Raw genomic sequence first — 16,142 nt, 5'->3', positions numbered from 1 at the left:
GGCCAGACCTTGGGTCTTGGCGGCGTCTTCGGCCAGCCGGACTGCCCAGAGTTGGTTATCCGGGCACGCGCTGGTTATCTTAAGTTTAGGGTTCTTGCTGTGTTTGATGGTGTGTGTCGCTGCGGGACATGCCCAGATAATGTGGTCGAGGTTGGCGCGAGCCACCCCGCAAGCTTGCACAGTGGTGTGCAAACGTCCGGGTATATGCGACTGTACAGCGTGGGTGTAGGGAATGTTCGCGTCTGTAATAATCGCCATGTTGTCGACTGTTGCTTCGAGTATCTTATCATCGGTGGAACGCTCCGTCCTTTATACGTCAGTCATCGAATCTTCCAGCGTTATCGCTGGTGCTCGCGTAAGTTCTCGAATAAACTTTCGCGTCCTGCGCGTAACAGAAGGATCTCAAGCAATCGCGAGGCTTCCAAAACGTTGCGGGGCGGTCTGCGCCGAGCGTTGTTAACAGTTTTTGTGGGTGAATCCTGAATGCATCAGAATTAAGCAATAAACGTGCGTGGCAATACATTTTCCTGCCCGCTCAAAACCGTCCTTGACCGCTTTCCCATTTCGGCAGCGACAATTCCTCCAAAGCATACTTCGCCGTTGTAGTATATAATGTTGTTTGTTGTAGGCTACCGACAATCATAAAATATAAACTGTAATTCCTAAAAAATGTCCAAAACACGACAAAAGGACTGGCGCTCTTTTTTTTTTTTTTTTTTACGAGAGCGGGTAATCTTTCGGACGGTTTTCGCGGTGCTTTACAACAGTTGACGTCTTCTCGGACTGCAAGCACGCACACCGAATACGTGACGCTGGTGCCATAATTAGCACAGTATTGGCAATTCACAACAGGACGACAACGGAAAAGCGGCGGCCCCTGTAGTCGCGCACGACGTCCCTAATTGCGCGCGGTTTCCTGTGAGACCAGATTTAGCCCGCACAAATGAGATAGCACGCTTCCTGCCGACACCGGCGTTCGCTACAGAAGCAGCTCCAAGAGGGAACAGAGTTGCACCATATGCGTCATTGGTCCTGTGCACACAAGACTACTAGGTTTAGCTCTTTTCTTTTTCCGAATTTAGCGACGTCCAGTACATAGAAGGGAACAGAAAGCTAAGCTTTTATGATTTGATGTAAGGCCAAATATCATATATGCCACCGACAATTAGAGAATAAAAAAGGTTGCCACAATTTTTTATAGGAAGCGGGGGGTGGGGTGAGGGGTTCTGTCTGCAAAAAAAAAAAGATCTACTTTTGCAGAACAGTCGATATCTGAGCTAGTTGGTTCATGTTATTCGAAAATACTAGCAAAAAGACGACGTCGTACAGGTGCTCAGCGAGGGCATTTTAGGAGCTATAATATCGCCATTTCAGTCAGCATTGAAAATTTATTCCACAGCATACGTGGACGTCGCGCCTTATGTGGATATGTGCCGTAATCATTTAAAATTATTAGCGAATCCCAGTTAATTTTCCGTTAGTTAGCGTGATTTTGCCACTTATATACGAACGCCTTACCAGACGGTTTGCTTTCGAATAACTTCTTTTTCCTCAAGAAATCGTGCTTAAAATCTTCGGCACTGTTCACACACACATAGACAAAAAAAAAAAAAAAGCACCCGGTATGGTACGGCGATGTGAAACTAGCCTGCTAGCCTTTGCAAACGTTTTTAAGGAGTCTTTTCACGTCTCTCAATAATATCGTGGTTTCGGGATGTAAAGCCACAACAATTAATTAGGGAGTCTTTTCTAAAGAATGCTGTCAGTTTCACGGCGCCTGCTGTAATGTTATATCGCGAGCAATGGGGAGAACAGCGCAGTCGCAGCTCTGGTTCACAGGTTCCGACATCTCGGAACTGCTCGATTTTTTTTTAGTGTACAATTGTTTAGCTAAAGTAAATGTGTAACTGTTCAATCATACTCTTTCACGGTGGTTATCACGTGACGTTGTGAAAAACATCTACACGGCGTCCATGAGCATTTTAGTGCATTCAAAGATATGCATCAGGGGTTCAGGTAGGACTCGTATTTCTGGAGGGGTCCGACCCCCCATATGTGTGCGCGTCTGTGTGTATGGTCCTGACACCCTAAGGCTTTTTTCTTTTTGTGGTCTTTTGTACTATATACTAGACTCGTATGTTACTTATGAAAAAAAAAACTTTATAAGTTTTTTGTTGTAGTGTTCGAGTTGGATGCGACTCACGGGACCTCCGTGTACTTGAAAGTAGTCATCCCACGTCTTGAGCCACAGAAATACTTCTCATTAGGCAAACAGTGAGACGAAGATGCGCAACATCGTGTGGTGGGATTTTTGCACTGAATGGAGCTCGGTTTCTATGTCCTTTTTACAGTATTCAAGACAGTTCGTTGCTTCTATTGGTCATCTTTGACGACACAAGGCCCTGAGTCAAATTATTCAATTTTCTCTAACAATGGTGGCAGTTATAACTAAACCACTTTCATAGATGTTTGCAGACATCTGCCTTCATATTCATTTTCAATATTTCATGCAATGGTTTGCGGACCAAGTTTCAAAAAGACAAACTAATGCGCAACAATGTATAATCCCCCCTATCTACAGGCCTGTGCTACATAACGGCGCTTTTTACTCCATAAGGACGCAATGGAACTGCGTCGCCGTAAGCGCTGACGCTTCTTAGCATGTTTAGAGCAGTCACGGCGAACCCTACTGGCCAAAAAAACAAAATAAGTTACTGTGGCAGCTGCGGAATTCTCTGCCAACTCCGAGTTCAGCGTACCGCACAGCAATTATATCCTTTTGGCTCTGTAGCGGATAATTGACGAACAAAAGTTCAAAATGAATTGCACGTAAGAATGGCGACATTTCCTTACGTTTTATTTTTTAACCGCGATTCAGCGCTGGTGCAGTGACTCGCCTGATATACGACCAGGAACGTGGGAATGGGATCACAGACAGAGGAAAGGCGAGCGGCCGCCGCAGTGAACGCGACCGTTCGTTCTTTGTCCGCACTCGCCGTTCCTTTGCCGCCCCGCCTGCGCACGACCCACATATCGGTCCGCAGTAAGGAGGCCAGCCTACGACGGCCACGGACAGCATACGTTCTTTCGGATGCGTGCGGCACTCTTAAGTTAAAGGCACACTAAAATGAAGCAATTAATTTAGACTGATAAATTGTACTCTGAAAACACTAGCGTCGTTAATTTCACCACCATAGGTTTATAATACATGAGAAAATCAGACAAAGGTTTCTTTTAACTTTCCCGCCGAAATATCAAGTGGTGACGTCACGGATGTCAAAGTGCTTTTTTTTTTCGTATTTTGGCTACATTGGCTGAACGAAATTTTCTGAAACTTAGTATATTAAGTCTCTGGCTCTTTCAGAAGACTTGATTTTTTACACGATTACGAACTCCGTAGGCATTTGCAGACGCAGTCAATATTCATAACGTCACTGCTACTGGTACTACTGGTGCGGAAACTGCAAGTTGGCGTCGCCACCCAGTATTTCCCTTTTGCGCGTCTTCTCGCAGCAAAACGTGGTGTTTTTGGTGTCGTGAAATGGTAATTTTACTAATACGAGAAAAAAATCGTTTCTTATCTTTGGTGTTGCTTTAACCATTGTGCCACGTAACTTTCATCCCTGTTCTTTTTTTTTTTTTTTTTTTGCAAATATGTTTGCGGAACGAAGTTACGATGTTCCGCCAAGTCATTGACACTTCTGCGGAACGCAGTGCTTTTTAATGTCTCCTATGATCAACGGGTGCCCCTCCAACCCATATATACACTGCTCGTATGTATGTATGCACGTGCACGAGAGGGGGCTTATATGTGCACATGTGTGCCTATATTGGTTATCACCACGAAAGACCCCCCCTTCCCCCGACATTAAGAGTTCGTGGAGCAGCATTCAGTGTGGAATGCATTGAGCAGTGGCCAAGTTACTCGGCTGTAAAAGCAGACATAAGGGTGCTCCTTTCACACAAGTTCCACTTATAGCACTTCAAAACTTTAGCACATCAGTTTCACTTAGCTATGAGGACACGAGTTGGGGATGTAAATAAGGAAAGGGACGGAGGGGGGCGACTGTCTTGTCAATGGACAAAGATAACACAAATGTGGATTTAAACCTCCCCCTGAAATAAAGATCCTGGTATTATGCCACTGGTAAAAAGACAGTGCAGTACATGCACTGATGCAGCCAGCACTAGAGTGGCTGAAAAATTAGCCTTGAACTTAGCTGAGAAAGTGTTTCACAAGAAGGTTTGTTTCATTGTGAGGTGTTACAATCACCGAGTTCTACAGCCTCTGAATAGAAGTACGCAAAATGTAAACTCTTTACACATTATATTGCTATCATTCTAGTGGCAGTACATCAGCTCCTACACTTTCCGTGCTTTCAGCACCTTCCTTCGATCATGCAGCTGATTCTTTATTTTATTTCTACCAGAATGCGCCTGTTGCAGTATAGCCTCAAATAAGTCTGCACTTGTCAAGTACTTTGTGAAAACATGACTGTTTACTGGGAGTTTTTTGTTCATTCAGGTAAACAATGGTTACTACTGAATGTGTGTATGCACTATAAAATCAGGAACACAGTTTAAAACTAGCATACAGCACAAGTAGTTAGCTTATGATTTACTATGCAACACGTGAAACAAGAGCCAAATAGTAGAATGGAGAAGCTATTACAGGCCCATAACCAACTGTCAATGAAACTTTTAACAATGTTGACACTGGACAACATAAAGGAATTATAAGCAAAGTCTACTGCAAGATATGAGCTCTTCTATTTTTAATAATTTTAGCCATTGAGCCGGATCTCGAACACCAAATGAGCATGAATGCTGGTGTGGTCCTGAGGTTCTGTTTACAATGAACATATGGCACACAAAGGTGCACGTGTATGCACCACACAAGGGGAAAATAATTGATCACTTAAAATGCACTTCTTATAATGTAAATGAAATGAAAATACCCTTTTCAAGATTTAATGCTTTGTGAAAAGGCAAACATTCTTCAGATAGATTCTACACAGGATAGCTGCAATCACTTATCTGGAGATGAAAAATGCAAGTATGAACATAATTTATTGCATTTCTGTTAACGAATTTCACTTTCCAGCTGTATTTAACAACCTTGCATGCTATCTGGAAAAAAGCAATCGTGCTACCACAGAAACATCATGTATCTTGGAATTGCAAAATTGGGAACCTTCAAAAAGCGCAGCACACTGAAGTGGGGGCACAAAGGGAACCAACAGTGGCGATCGCATGCTCATATACAGGTCAGTGTGAAACACCTAGACACTTTTATATCACCAACAGTCTACCAGTGTCACCTTCAGTGCAATTTCTCTGAGCACGATAAATGTGCAGTATATGTTTAAGAATGTGCTTGCACCAAGTGCCTTCTTTAAAGTGTAAACTTTATCTTGCTCCTAAAGCCATAGTGTGTGTTGCAGCATAATTCCTTTTACAGTAAGTGGTGCCCTACCGATGGCACAAGTGCATTGAACATTTTCACATTCTACCCTGTAATGAATGTGCCTGAAATGCATGTTTTATTTAATTCTTTTCTATACATACACCCTGATCAATCAGTATCAAGTGCCCTTATCGTTGCTGTACATGACACAGAAAACTGAGGGCCTGTGTCTATTATTTGCATTGCTCAGAAATAGCCTACCATACTCATTTACCAACTTGTACAAAAAATAAAACGAGAACGGCTGCATCCCAAGAATTGGATGTAACACACAGGATTTGAGTGGCAAGATGTTCACAGCGCAACATGCTTCTCGAATGCTATCTTATGACACAGTCGCCAGCATTCTCCTTTTGCTTGCAAGTCCCGTGTCGTATGGTGTCTTCTTCCGTAGTGGAGAATGTAGATGGTCATCGCTTCATCAATCACAGAATCTGCACTCTTTATGAGGTGATCAATCTCCTCAGCTGAAGCCTCCTGACGGATCGCCTGAGGCACAGCATTAACAAGTACGTCGGACATCTTCTGAAGCTCATTGGCAAGCTCGATGCTGTTCTCTCCATATATCTCTCGGATCGCGTCAACAGCGGGACTCAGCACTTCACATGCCGATCGGAAGTCACCAATAGCACAGAAGCACTTTGCCACCATATCCTTGGCTTCTAGAAGTTTCAGGTTGTGTTTATACATCAGCTTCTCTCGTGCCTTCAAACACTTGTTAAGGCGCTGCAGGGCTTCCAAGTGGTTTCCCTTCTCAGCTAGTTGCACGCCTTGCACATACAGGTCATGCATTCGAAATGCCTTCTGCTCGCGTGCAAGGCACTCTTGAGTGGTGCCGCAGTCCAGGCAGGCGGCCTTCCCACTATCGTCGGGTGTATTCAGCGGCCCATCACAGTATTCGCACTTCAAGGCCTGTAGGCGCTGTTCGGCATCCTCACCAGCGCCACAAGCAGTGCAGTTGCAAGTGAAGAAATACTGTTCTTGGAGGGTCTGGCGCCGTTCAGAAAAGGACATTCTCTGGTAGTGAGGTCCGTAGCAGTTCAAAACTTCCTCCCCGGCTGCTATGTTCTTTACAGCTCTCACAACAAGGGTTGAGCCAAATGGAAAGTTTGAAATGATGTTGGGTTGCAAGCGTGGTTCATTAGGCTTGCACTAGGTAGATGGCGGTGGCTATACGAACTTGCTCCAGTCGTGACCACGACATCATCCTCTTGCATTGTTTTTGACTCCAGTGAAGTGATTGCATGGGCATTACACACAAGCTGCTGATGTGGCGTAGCAAGAGGCCTCCTGTGAGTGTTTTCAATGCTGCAGTACCGTGTTCCTTCATGCCAAGCCACTCGACCCATTTCTTCCAGTGAGACTCAGCGCTGAAACTTTTGAAGCCACTTCGTCGAGGTGAAGAACTGGACCTGATCCAGTAGCATATAGAGCAACGCTGCTGTCAGGGAGTATTGTAGCATGTCATCAGCATACATCTTGTCATCGTGTGTACCAGCTCATACACGGCATTATAAGGAAATTCACTGACTTTGTCATCTCCGGCAGAGAGTGCTCTAGAAAAGTGGCAAAGCTTGGTCAGACCCGTCACAAAAATAATCCTGATGGCCAAATGAGCAATTCCTACAGAGTACAAAAGGTTCAGGTTACCACACTCCCACTGGTGATACTGACTCCAGGAGTCCTTTGCGCAGCTGAAGGAACAGTACCGTACTTGGTGCACTGCGAGCATGGAACAGCATTTTGGAGCCTTTTGTGACAGTGATGGCAATGGGTTTTTGCGTGACCAGGCAGCAGAACCGAAGCATAAGGTTTCTCGACAAAGATTGCGTCTCCCGTTCGCAGCTCCCGGTTGCCACTACGAAACGCCCCTTCTCGGTGCTGTACAAGATGTCCACGCCGCTAGTGCAGTTCGGTACGGAATCGTGAACGCCGTGAACGACACTGGGCACTTGTGACTCGTCGTCTGGGTCATCTTCGTCGCTCGTGACCGGGTGGCATCTTGTTACCGGTACACGCTTGTTTGAACATGTCGATCTCTTTCACCTGTTGTGCGTGTTTCCGGCTGTCCAAGCCCGCACGCCGCAGCACCTTGCTGGCCATGTCGAAATTTTCCAGCGCTTCTCTGGGCTTTCCGAGCCGAAGGTAGCACTGCCCTTTCCGCAGGTACAACTTGTAGCGCATGTGGTTCGGATATCCGAGCTCGAATGCGTAGCGCACGTCGCACAAGGAGCGTTTGTACTTGCCCGCGTGGAAGTAGGCGGCGGACCGATTCGCGAATCCTAGCGACATCTCTTCGGCGTGTCCCTCGGCGTCAGCCGTATCCGGAAAAGGAGCCGAGAGGATGCTCTGCGTGTAAACTCCGCGGCTTTAGCGAACTGCTTGCGGTTGAAACAGATGTTTCCCTCGCTTCGTAGTTCGGAGGCCTTCTCCCAGAATTTGCGGTGCTTAGACGAGCAAAGAACTGCCAACCAGTGCTTGATGCGTGGGTTGGCTACTTCGTGGCGGAGGCAGAACCTCAGCCGCTCTTCATTTGTTCCAAGTGCACTGAAGACGGTAAAACCATTTCCCTGGCGTATCCGCTCTGTGGTGCTGTCGAGAACGTCCTGCCATGTTTCGATCTTGGACATGGTCACAGGCGGCTCACAGGTGCTGACCTTAATCGAGTGAACGAAGGACAGTACTCATAGTCCGCACACAGCACGAGCGAGATGCTTTCACCAAGCGAGCAGACAGGTCTGCTTTATGACACCCGCTCGCCACACGCTTGCGTACACACCTGCGCGCGGCAACTGTCAACGGCACACGCCCGCACGTGACTTCTGCGTTGAAGGTCGCTCGTTGTTTTGGTCGCAACAATTTCGGTGCGCCCTGGAAGTGCTTGATCCGAGTGCGGCCTTCACGTCGCCGACAGAACGGCCAGCGCAACAGGTTTGACTCGCCACGCTCGCCACACGACACGGGAAAGAAACAAGAGACGTCGACTTCCGCGTTTGGATTGGCTATGGCTCTCTGCGGCTAAGGTCGGCTATCAGCTTGGCTTGTTGCCAGACTGGCACTGTTTAAGGCCGCTCACAGCGCTCGTGCTGGGCACCGAAAGAGAGCACTATCAGAGCTACAGCGTTTATTACGCCATCGTTGCCCTCATCCACTTCCAACTGCGCGCAAATGGAATGCAGCAAAGCGCAGATGCGGTGCACGCCATTTGGAAGGAAGCATTGTTGCGCAACCTACTTTAAGGAAATTAAAGCAATGATGACCCTTAATGCTGCGTTTATGTGCGACCTAAAATCTGCCTTCCGCCACGGTGTAAGAAAATTATTGTGATTTAGGCATTGTCAAAGGGCTTTGTTTTGTTGAGCGGCTGCGTTGGAATGAGACGCGATTACTGAGCACGTGACCTTGCGCCGAGATTTCGGGCGCAATGTGCTTGCTTTGCCATCACTGTTCAACAATTAACACTGAAGTGAGATCAAAACTTCTCTGTGCAGTAGCTTGCAAGCAACGCAGTAATAACACTTCGCCTACAGTACATTCAAATCACAATGCCTACATTTTTGGCCCGCGTTGATAGGGTCATTATATTTCCGCTTCATCTTGACAAAATATGCTTATTCGTGTCTTGAAATTAAAAGCACCGTGTTTTGCGCATTTGTGGAATTCACGCGTACAGAAAACTTCATTTGCTAGAGTATGCAGAGCATCTCCATGTGTTACAATGTGTAAAGACTGGATAATGTATATTCATATACATCTCCTGCTTGAACTTTGGCGATCATTCTTGCGCTGCGACAGCTCCGTTTGAATACGATCATTACAGATTCTGATTCAGCTTGCTTTTCCCTTACGGTCTCATCAAGCTCCAAGAGGCATTGGTTTTCAGTGTCTTCTTGACAGAAAGTTTATTCGTGTCTACAAATTAAATGCGTGCCTTGCATATTTTTCTCATGGAAATCAAATTGAAAACTTAAAACAGCTGCCCCGAATGTGTGAAGAAAAGGCGAGAATAGTAGCTGTATATCTCCTTAATTCACTTATCTGATTAATGCAAATAGCGCGAAAAAAACTTACGACTAGACGAAGAAGGCTACAGCAAATGCGCTTGTGCTATAGCCTTCTTCGTCTAGTCTTACGTTTTTTCGTGCTATTTTATTCATCATGAATTACCAACTCGCCCAACAGTCAATCCTTCTAAGTTATATCACTTATCTGGCAATATTATGTTGTTTATGACCTTGAAATTTTGTCATTCTAGCGCCATGAGAGCATCATTTGAATGCAGACATCACGAGTTCTCTTTAAGAGATAGGAAGGAAGGAAAATTAACAGAAAAAGGAGAAGGCAGGGAGGTTAACCAGAAACACTTCCGGTTAGCTACCCTACACTGGGGGATCGGGGAAGGGGAATAGAAAGACGAGAAATAGAGAGGAGGGAAGAGAGAGAAGAGATGCAGTGCATTCACTACAGCGTGCGGGATTGCACCACAAGTCAAGAGATAAAGGCAAAGAAAAGGCAGGGAGGTAAATCAGTTGTACATACCCGGTTTGCTACCCTACGCGGGGGAGGGAGAGAAAGCAGGGAGGAAAGAGGGGACAAGTAATACACGCACATACAGACAGTCACAACCGAGAAATATTTGAGATCGGTGCTTCTGTGGTTGCCTAAAGGTAGGCTAGAATCCGAGATACTAAAACAAGGCTTGCAAGTATTGGCGCCAAGGAATCCAGAACTTGCACTGCGCGTTGAGCTGACGGAGTTGTCATTCTGTTGAGGAGAGTGCGCATCGTGGTCATGAGAGACCTCAAAACAGTGAGGACCTGTAGGTTTTCGTCGTGGCAATCATCTGTGATCAAATTTACAAATATTAAAATTCAGCAAGAATATTCAGGTTCGCGTTGGGGCTTTCTCAAGCTTTTTTAGCGCTCTACACATGAACAATAGAAAAGACAAAAGCAAAGCTCTTGGTTTAATTTACGCCTTTCTACTGTCCCTGTGTGTTTCGTGTGCTAAGATGCTAAATCAGGATATATATTAAGAGCTCGTGCCATTAGTTTCGTTTCACTTACTTTAACTCTCGTTAAATTAATTTAATAAGCTTAGGTTCCAGGTCACAGTGTGCTACACTGGCGTAGCACCCCCTCCCGAAATTTTTCAATTTTGCATGTGTACATATACACGCACACATACAAACGCGCGCACGAATTCATACATTAACGTGCCTGTCACGACATTAGACGTACTGAAACAAGGTTATGATGCCGCATCAACCCTGCCCCCCCCCCCCCCCCCCCCCCCACGACTACCACCACCACCACCCCCCACCCAAAATTTACAGTCACACAGCTCCGGCATTAATATAGGCTATTTTTTTTCTTTTACTTACACTCGCCACACAAGTGTAGCTAGTGTATAATGCTGCCCTTTTTTTCTCTTTCCGTGCAAGTGAAGCGTAGCCCGGCCCAACTACCAGAAGCCATTTCTTATAAGAGAAGTGCAGCCAGTGCAGTATCCCTGGTACCACATATTGTTGCTGTAATGTTGTAACGACGTTGATATTGCTGTCCTACGGTTAGCAATAATGGGCACCTTCAGGCAATGTTGACGGAACAATAAAGTAGCGATGTTGCTGGAATGTGACAACCAAATATTAAACCAATGTTGCTCGAATGTGATGCAATTTTGTGTACACAGTGCATAGTTATCGGTAATGCCTTAGGCTTCGTCACCTTTTCGTCAATAAAATTTTCCAAATCATCAAAGCTTTCGTAGGAGGTCGTAATTCAAAAGAGTTGTTGCAGCATGTCCAAGACGTCAAAGCGTCACTTCAGCACATTCACAGCGTTCAGATCCCCTGCGCGCACCACTCGATCGTTACTACCGGAGAACTTTCCAGCTGTGGATCCGACGCTGCTTAGCGGGGCCGGAATCACCGGAACGCCGATGCTTCCTGAGCAGGTGTATCACTACTGGAGTATGCCGGCTTATTAGTTTTCTCCTTGGCGCTGGAAGTTGCCGTCGGAGTTTCTTTGCGGCTCTGTTTTCGCTTGTCTTTGATGCAACCAGGGGCGTAGCCAGAAATTTTTTTCGGAGGGGGGGGGGGGTTCACCATACTTTATGTATGTTCGTGCGTGCGTTTGTATGTGTGCGTGCCTATATACGCAAGCAAAACTAAAAAAATTCGGGGGGGGGGGGTTGAACCACCATACCCCCCCCCCCCCCCCCCCTTGGCTGCGCCCGTGGATGCAACAATCGTCTGGAGCACCGGTCAATAGAGTACTTTCATGCGCCGTACTTCTATTGTTGAAGGCGAATCGGCAACCGAAGCCATGCAAAAGAAGAAATGAACGGGGAAAATCGCCCGCAGTTCGAGTGCTTGGGTTGTGGTGTGTTCAGTGCTCGCGTTGTTTTGATAGGTGTTTAATTAAAATGAAGCGATCAAGGCTGAAGAGGGCGCTCACTGATTTGACTCATCGCCAAATAAGAAGGCGAGTCGCTGAACGTGCAGATCGAGGTAGTTTTTAAGTTTTTCAATTTTCATCGTAAACTGTGGGCCTGAGAGTCAGAAAACCTAGTATGCGGGCTCAAGTGTTGCGAGATCATCAGGTAAAGTTTAGCATTGGTTCGCGTGAAGCAAATAATCCGATGGGTACGTTTATATGAATGCCGTACCTTATTTTCTTATGTCACATGCAGTTTTGATATTTGGAATATCTATAGGTTGCGATGAAGTGAAGTGCAAAGGAAGTTATTCAAAGGTGTCAAGAGGCAATGCATCGTTTTCACGTGCACGCATGGCTACATCAGAGAGCAATAATTCATTACTTGTTGATGCTAGGAATTCTTGCGCTTTTGTTTTATGATCAGACAAACAATTCGAAACTGTATCACGTCAGTATAATTTATGCTGCCACACAGGCGTGCGCACGAGGCGGGAGAGGGGGGGGGGCGGCCGCCCCCCTAGACATATAAGAGGGGGGTGCGAAATATGCCCCGCACATTGACTTAGTAAGGGGGGGGGGGGCGCTGCGATGAATCTCTGCCCCCCCCCCCCCCTGATGGGGAACCCTGCGCGCGCCCATGCTGCCACATCTCTCTTGCAGTCGATTCCTGTGCGCAGACCGTGCACTTAGACTACGTCTGAAAGTAAGGCTAAGGCATCGAAGTAGCAGCCATATAGCCTTATTACACCTAAACATTAAGTTTCACGCTCGTTCACAGAAATTTAATCTGTGCCCCATTTGTGTGTTTTTTGCGGTAATGTTGAAAGTGTTCTCTGTAATAAAGTTGAACTTTTTGTCTCTGTTGCATGTGTCTCCACCAGTTCTGTGCAATGAGAGTAAAGGCTACGAGTCGTATCAGGTGGAGAAGCGCTACCCTTCTTTGAAGTTGCCTATTGCCCCGCCACGGTGGTCTAGTCGTTATGGCGCTCGACTGCTGACCCGAAGGTCGCGGGATCGAATCCTGGCCGAGGCGAAAATGTTTGAGGCCCGTGTACTTAGATTTATGTGCACGTTAAAGAACCCCAGGTGGTCGAAATTTCTGGAGCCCTCCACTACGGCGTCTCTCATAATCATAGCGTGGTTTTGGGGCGTTAAACCCCAGATATTATTATTAAGTTGCCCATTGGTCAATCAGAGATGCAAACGCACAGATGATTGCATGTTTCCTACTGGAACAACGCCTGTGTTCCTATTAAGGCGAATGAAAAAGGTAAGACTGATATAAGGTGCGAATCAAAGCGTTTGCTGCTCCTAGCGAAATCTGCGTGACGGAGCCTGGTGGTTGCCCACTATATCTAACTACCAGTATAAAACACCGCAGTGCATGCACAGACGTCGTCGAATTTCTGTGCACACGTTGGCAACATTCACACATGTAGACAATACTGCTCGATTGATGGAAATATGTGGCTCAATGTCTCCTTAACGTCTTGACAATGTCTATTTGCAACACTGCTCCAACGTGTCTCCAGGAGGACATCAGCAACATTCAGCCAACGTTAGAAGATAACATGGCAGCAATATAACAGCAACATAGTGTTCTATGAGTCCACCGCAGTTTCGATTAGACGATGGACAAACTAGTGGACGTTGCGAACGCGCGGCGCCATTTTGCCTGCGACTGATGGCGTTGTCGCTACGCATGTATTAACGACAGTGAAGTTTTTAAGACCGACAGACAGACAAAAATTTCCTGCACATCCCTTACGCATTGTCGGAATCGATTTCATGCGAAACAGTCAGCGAGTAGCTGGTTGTGCCGCACTATGAGCAATGTCTTACACTGAAGGTGGATCGACACCCTTATGTGATTTGAGTAGTGTGCCTAATATGGGCGCGAGGCCCACCACTGGAGACGCGGCCGCTGCGATCATTTTGACGTGCAGGTTTGGATCACGTGATCACACGTTGCTCTGGCGAAGGGAAGCGGACGGTTGAACACGTTGCTTTAAACCGATTTCTGGCGTTTCCCCCTTTGAACAGCGTTGTTTTGCTCCCACTTCATCTGCGTGGACACCTAGAGACTACCCGATCTGGGAAAGTGCAGTCAAAGTTATCGGCGGCATGGTCCGTGCCACAGAGGGAGCCTAGCGTGAGCTTTCACTTTCACCGTTACCTTGCTTGGCAAGAGCGTGATACGACTGTCACCTGAGATTCCTTTATTGTTATTTCCAGCTCATTCGGTTCCTTTCTTATAGAGGATGTCTGTAAAATGAGCCCATCCAGTGTGACTTCCTTTATGTTGCGCTGCAGGCGACAACGTGGCCAGCTTCAAACACTGATTCACCTTACATAATTGTTGGGTTTCACGTCCCAAAACCAGGATATGATTATGAGATTATGAGGGAGACCATAGTGGAGGCTTCCGAAAATTTCGACCACCTCCATGGGTTCGTTAACGAGCACCTAAATATAAGCACACGGGCCTCAAGCATTCATTCACCGTGTAACAGCAGCCGAGAAGTGTCATGCTGCTTATCAATGAAGTTGTAAATGCTGGACACTGGTATTTTCACTGAGACAAAGTTGCCAACACAACTATCTGACCTAGTTGGGATCGGTTCATACGAATGAAGTGCGAAAAAAAGAAAAGAAACACGGGACGAAGCAGAGATACAAGCGCTTGTCCTGTGTGTATCTCTGCTTCGTCATCGTGTCTTTTGCGCTTCATAAACATAAAATTGCCATCTAGACTATAGTAAGCCACACCTTGCATTATGCAAGGGGTGGTAATTACTGTGGTTTACTATGTTTTTTTTTTTTCAGAACGCAGTAAATCGTCAAAAATTTTCATCCCAATGCGGCTCAATGGCGAACGAAAATGCACATTGTGATAGCCGTAGAAAATTCGCGCAATAAGTAGCAGCATATAAATATTACAATCGTGCCGCAGACAAACTTGTGCATGCTTACGTAAAATGTTATCTAGCTATAGCGTTTGCCTCCAGTCATATGAGAAAGGTTGTGGCTGCATCCAGCTATAAGCATGTTGGGCTGCTTCCCACAAAGCCGAGAAACCGCTTGCATCGTGCTTTATAAGGCTATGCTTGCTAAAGAGGAATGCAAATTTGCTCATGCTATTTCTTTCTCGTGACAACCGCGACCAGTCTTTAGAGGCGAACCTAAACTAATGAAGTTACAGGGTGGTCACCTTGCGCGCATTTCTTGCAGCTAAAATGTTTTTCTTTTGTTTTATTGTTTTGTTTGTTTTTTGCCTCAAGCACACGCTAAAGCCCATAAGAGGCTTATTTTCATTTCGACACAAAATGGTTCTTTACCTTTAAAGGGGTCATGAAGCACCCCTTGGTCTTGTTGAAAAAACACATCCTGCGGAAACTGACACGGCTATGAACTGCTCTGCAAAATATTACAGTCGTGCGCGCCGCGTAAAGGCCACAAGCGGAGCGCGAAGTTGCCGTTTCCCCAGGCACCCTCTTTTCATACAGAGGCCGGTTCTCACTCTCGTCGGTGGGCGGGGCGTCTGCACGTTGACGTCGCGGATCTGCCAGTTTACGTCGCAAGAGATATAGCATGCTTATTGGCCGATAGCTGGATGAGATGCGCTTCTTGCCACGGGGTGCCGGCACTTGCCCGCGCCGCACTCCTCAGTCTGCTAAATTTACATGGTAGCCGCACTCGCGCATGCGAATCACAGCGGGAGAGCGATCGCGTTTCATGACGCGCGCTGACGTAACTTCTTACCCCCGTGCCATCCCTCCCTGTCTAGCTTCCAGTGCGCTCGTCGGCACGAGAAAAGAGAGAAAGCGCTGAGAGCGTTCGCCAAACCCCCGTAACTCCGCTCGTTCTTGACGGATTCGAGACATTTTTGCGGCAATCGATTCTGGAGGCAGTAAACTACGATACTGAGGTCATTAGATCATTACTTGGAAAAGTGGTTCATGACCCCTTTAACAAAACCAGCGCGTTCGGCCCCCGTGGCTTCCATATCGGTGGCCGTATCAGACGGAGCAGTTATTTCGCATTTCGTAGTCAGTGACGAAGTCACAGCAGCATTTTACTGACTTCGTCAAAGTGAAATACAAGAATAATAACAAAGAACCCGCGAAAGCTGGGCTGCGGCCTGAGCGGGAGAGGGCTGGCGGAGTAATCCAACCTTGCACGTCACATGTCCTCGCGTCCATATTCTAATGGTGGCTCATCGGCTGGCCTAGGCG

At 46.6% G+C, this 16,142-nt stretch overlaps 1 pseudogene; it reads right to left on the bottom strand.

Moving 5' to 3' along the window:
* Positions 1-5,583: 5,583 nt before the first annotated feature.
* Positions 5,584-8,478, bottom strand: LOC119402335 (SET and MYND domain-containing protein 4-like; annotated as a pseudogene).
* Positions 8,479-16,142: the final 7,664 nt, after the last annotated feature.

Source organism: Rhipicephalus sanguineus, chromosome 8 (genome assembly GCF_013339695.2).
Source record: "Rhipicephalus sanguineus isolate Rsan-2018 chromosome 8, BIME_Rsan_1.4, whole genome shotgun sequence".
NCBI classification, from domain to species: domain Eukaryota; kingdom Metazoa; phylum Arthropoda; class Arachnida; order Ixodida; family Ixodidae; genus Rhipicephalus; species Rhipicephalus sanguineus.
Note: the sequence above shows the minus strand (reverse complement) of the source record. Positions and strands in the feature narration are given on the sequence as shown.